This window comes from Salvia splendens, chromosome 22 (genome assembly GCF_004379255.2).
Source record: "Salvia splendens isolate huo1 chromosome 22, SspV2, whole genome shotgun sequence".
Taxonomy (NCBI): Eukaryota; Viridiplantae; Streptophyta; class Magnoliopsida; order Lamiales; family Lamiaceae; genus Salvia; species Salvia splendens.
The window spans coordinates 11,454,447-11,459,323 of NC_056053.1; the positions used below are offsets into that span (position 1 = coordinate 11,454,447).

Consider the following 4,877-nt stretch of genomic DNA (forward strand, 5'->3'; position numbering starts at 1 on the left):
GTATTTTTTGGGAAATTTGTGCATGTGTGTGCCTGTTCTATATTCAATGACTTGTGTTAGTTGTTGTTTACGGGTACTGTGTTTGTAGTGATATATTTTGTGCATGTATATGTCGTCGCTTTCGGTGTCATAGTGGTGTGTTTGATATTTTCAGTTTACGTTGGTGTATTGATGCGCAAATAATATGACCCAACTGTGTGTTTTTCTGTGCTTAAGTTTAGTGTATTTCGGTATTTATTTGTGCTTAAAGTGTGTGTTTTTAAATGTTTGTATTTTCTACTTTATTTAATGTTTGTATTTTGACTCAGGGATGTGTATAGTGTGTCATTTTCATGCAATGTTATGATTTAGTTAATTTATGATTTTACAATGTACGGAAGGTTGGAGTAGTGCATTGTGTGTACTCTTGCTGCATAAAGTATGCATTGTTGTGGGATGTCCGTGTATGTTGTTGAAATGGTATTTATGTTGTAGTGTGTCAATTTTGGATTACAATAAAAATAACTCTTTTGATCATTCATTGATGATCATTTTTCAAATAATTTTATCATTCTTCTGTTTTTCTTGAGTAAATATTTTCTGGTTAGTTAATATGCTCCTGTTGAAGAAATGTAGTTTTTTTTTCTATTGTGGTTTCAGTATATTGTTGTTCTGCCTTAGGTCAAAAACTTTAGTATATTGTTCTGCCTTAGTAATTCTTTCTCCAACTTGGACTACTGACCTTAAATATTTTATAGATTTAGCAACTTTAGTATATTGTTCTGCCTTAGTAATTCTTTCTCCAACTTGGACTACTGACCTTAACCTAAGCATGGTCTGTTGAGCAGCTCCAACAACAAGTTTTTGATATTTGTCACCCACATTGCTGCAACAGTATCAAGTTTCCTAAAAAGTGTGTTGTGCTTTGCCTTTAGGTCAAAAACTTCTATAGTTTGGTGCAATCAGTACCTTGAAAATTCATTAGCATTTCTTTGATTGGCTTAGTCATTTCTCACAGTTGTAACTCTTACCTGTAGTTCTGAAACGCAAATGCTCATATTTTTCTCTAATGTTCATTGAGTTAAAATTAACAATCTTTTGGTTACTTCGTACATATAGTTATTTTTGATAGGTATTACAGGAAGAGTAGCTGACATAAAGACTCGTGCTCAAGCCATGAAGTGTCTTTCCACTTTTAGTGAAGCCGTGGGTCCTGATTTTACTTTTGAGAGGGTCATTTGAAAAATAATCTAAAATCTCAGATTGGGGATTCAGGCCTTGATATCTGTATTGGTGTGCCAACATCGCAATGTTGTGGAGCAATTTGGTTAGGACAGTTAGTTTTTCAGAACTGACCTATTTTTCGAACTGGTCAATGAGGAACAAATGATGAACTAGGTTGAATTTTGTGAAGGTAAATTTTTCATATGGGAAACACGTTTGTATAAAATTATGAAGGAGTGGAAGAATCCAAAGGTTCTTAGAGAAAAGCCTATCCTGATGGTATCTGTAGTGGACGACTTTGTTACTTCTCATATTAAGCTGAAGGTGCTCAAAACTTATTCTCTCATTACTTTCTGACTTAGTTTATGACTAGGTTTAAACATGCGTGATAATTTATTCCAGGATTTAATTGACTTTTGCAGAGACGTCGGATTACAATCAATATAGTGACTTTTGCAGGGACGTCGGATTACAATCAATCTAGTGCAGCTGCAACTAGAAATGCTACAGTTAAACTTGTCCTTCATAATTTGTTGGTCCAGGGATATTCTATCTGAGGTTAAAACTTCTTACTAAGTACTCTTGTTGACACCGAGTATGAAAAGTTCCTGTACGAGGTAAATTCTTTTGGTGTAAAACTGTCATTTTTTCCCTGATATGTTGTTCTTCAATTCAAATTTACAAATATCACTCTTTGCAGGCATCTGTAGCTCCAACTAAGTCTACATCATCTGCGGTGACTGGTGGCATGGATGGTCTTCCACGTGAAGATATCAGTGAAAGGATCAGCCCCACGTGAAGATATGTTTGTTAATCATCAAATCTGTGAATGATTTAAGAGGGCATGCTGTCAATCTGAATTTATTTTTCTGTCAAAGTCTGCTTGGAATCTATTGAAAGTGTAACCAAAATTCTGGAAGAGGCGAACAAACGTATTCTGCCGGGTGGACTGGCCAGTTGAGAAGTCAAGCAAGGTACTCCCGAATTCTTATACTATTAGTTACAGGTTTATTATGAGTCGTTTTTTTTCAACTAACTGATTTACAATCATAATATTATAAATACTTGGGATCATTTAGAAACTCCCGAATTCCTCAAAGAAAATAATTGTACCTTTAATTCCCAATACTGAAAACTCTTATGTCATGTACATAGCTCTTGTGAAGGCTTGATTTACATGAATGTGGCTCATGCAGGGCATTCTTTCAGATGTCTTGAAATGCCTTGGCTACAACAAAAGCATATGCATGAGAGTACATTGAGCACCTTAGATACTTGGCTTGGTGTTGCTCATCCCAATAAAATGGTCTGTAGTCAGATTAGGAAAATAGTGTTTTTCGAACTCCTGCTTTGAGTATCGTTGACATCATCGTTTGTTGCTTTCTTCAGCTACCATATATTACAGCTTTGAGTATCGTTGACCTCATCGTTTGTTGCTGTCTTCAGCTACCATATATTACAGCAGTTCTCACATACGCCAAAGTAGGCGCAGAAGAGCGCAAGGATTTTTTTGATTGGCTATCAAGAAAGCTTCCTAGTTTGTCTGAGTTTCCTGATGTAATACAACTACTCAAACCCACTGCATTTGCTATGGCGGTATCTCATTATGCAAAGTTGTTATTTTGTAGGTAGGTGTTTGTGTCAACTTTATGTCTCAAGAAATATCTTGGTTACCTATCCAGGATAAATCAGTAGATGTTCGTAAATCGGCTGCATGCTTTAATGAAATATTGAGTGTTTGTGGACAAGAAACGGTATGAATATCCAAAATTTTTATCTTCATTGAGGTTTGCCAACTCTTTACCTGCTAGATGGCGCTAGACCTATCTTATTCTCTCCCCTAATAGGTATCAAAAAATTGAGAGAGATATACAAGGTTCTGCTTAAGCTATTATTTGCTAACGTCTGAAGACATGAAGCTTTTCAAGGTAGATCTGTTTTGTCAAGCATCGCGTTTAAAAGCAGCCTAAAGACAGAATAAATGGTCATGGCGACCGCAAATCTGGGCATGGAAGAAGAAATGCACTCTCAGTTTGTTTTCTGTTGTTAATATCTTTCTTCTTAACCATAATATATTTGTTAATTGATGTCCTGTTTATTTAGAGAGTTGTACCTAACAAGGGATACGGGCAAGAGTACATCTTGTCTGCTCAAGACATCAACACTAACCTGAAGGATTCAAGGTTGGTACAAATTTATTTTTTAGGGCAACAAGGTGCAAATATTTTGGTAACTGCAAGCTGCAAACAATGCTGTATCTATTTTATGTAAACAAAGTAGATTATTAACTTAGTGTTACTCTTGTTGGTTGATAGAGAAAGGATTATTGTTTCCAGATTCAAATTCAAGATCTTGAGGTTTCTGTTCTCTTTTAAGATTCCTTTATTAATTTTGTGGGAGGCCTTCATACAAATTTTTAGAACTTTTGTCAACTTTTGGGTTTGGGTAAATGGTGTCAGACCATCAATGTTGACTTATTTTGGCATCTGTGTGGCTTATTAATTTTTTTACATCTGATGATATGTTTCATTCTTATAGATGTTATAGTATGTGACTTTGCTTACTTCCTCAAACAGAATGATGTCATGAAATACTTTGAGAGGATCTGATCGGAGGCTCTTAAGTGCTGACTTCAAAAGCAAGTTGATGGCATTGAGATCTTGCAGAAGGTTATTTCAACATAAATTCTAGTTTTGATTGTAACTTGAAATTTTCATTTAATGGTATTTTTGAAATTGATACATATTATGTATTTGATTTAATATTGATTAGTAAAATTAGAAATGTAGTTTGATAGAAAGAGAAAGAAAAAGAGTAACCATACATTCAGATTGTTTGTAGAATTGCTAAATTACAATACAGCCCGTGGAATTGCATACAAATTGTTATTGATTCTCCAATATCTAGCTCTCTAGAGATGTTACAGCCGGTGAATATATATGTGTTGATAATTCTTATTTATCATATTTAAACTATCTGGATCATTTCTTGACACTTGACCTTCTGTAATTTTGCTAAGGTACTTGAATTTCTTCCCGAGCTTCTAGATCTGTTCAAAAATGAGGGCTGTGAGGCAACCATCTTTCTTCCTTGCTTGGTTGAAAAGGTAATTATCTGTCTGTGATATCTCAAGCATTATCCAAAGTCTTATTAAGTTAAAGGAAGTTGTTGTGGCAAGTGAATGCATAGTTATTACTTTTGTTTTTAACATCGTCTTTGTTGATAATTCTGCGAATTATGTAGGTGATAATATTTCTTCTAGTTCTTCCACTAAAATAGTTCTTATGTTTTTTTGAATCATGCACGAGAGATGGAGAAGAGGCAAGCCTGAGAAGCTAGAGTTGCCCTAAGACTACTCTCCCTTCGAGAAAATAATATGTGCAGAGAGCGTTGTATTTTTTATAGTGTGTGTCGAGTGCATGTATTTTGTGTATAGTTTGTTTATATAATGTATGCTATGTGTATATTTTTCAGTTCAGTAATATTTTGTGTATAGTGTGTATTTTTTGTAATATGTACAGTGTGTGTAGCTATGTGTGTTTTTTGCATAATGTGTGAAGTGTGTTACACTTTCTATTTTGTATATTGTGTGTGTAGTGTGTATTTTTTTGTGTAGGTTTAGTGCGTGTATTTTTGTGTATATAAGCGTATATTTTGGTTTTAGAGTGTGTGTA

The 4,877-nt window shown here is 34.5% G+C and overlaps 2 long non-coding RNA genes across 5 annotated transcripts; both read left to right on the top strand.

The window, feature by feature from the left end:
- Positions 1 to 1,768: 1,768 nt before the first annotated feature.
- On the top strand, positions 1,769 to 2,961 carry LOC121785875. Of its 3 annotated transcripts, XR_006047073.1 has the most exons (5): positions 1,769 to 1,820; positions 1,904 to 2,177; positions 2,400 to 2,509; positions 2,650 to 2,760; positions 2,832 to 2,961. It is a non-coding gene; the product is annotated as an uncharacterized LOC121785875 (long non-coding RNA). The 3 variants fall into 3 exon arrangements; XR_006047074.1 differs by lacking the exon at positions 2,400 to 2,509 and having other exon boundaries at positions 2,593 to 2,760; XR_006047072.1 differs by lacking the exon at positions 2,400 to 2,509.
- A 106-nt stretch (positions 2,962 to 3,067) lies between these two features.
- On the top strand, positions 3,068 to 4,499 carry LOC121785876. Of its 2 annotated transcripts, XR_006047076.1 has the most exons (4): positions 3,068 to 3,131; positions 3,307 to 3,386; positions 3,780 to 3,872; positions 4,223 to 4,499. It is a non-coding gene; the product is annotated as an uncharacterized LOC121785876 (long non-coding RNA). The 2 variants fall into 2 exon arrangements; XR_006047075.1 differs by having other exon boundaries at positions 3,072 to 3,386.
- The last annotated feature ends 378 nt before the right edge of the window (positions 4,500 to 4,877 follow it).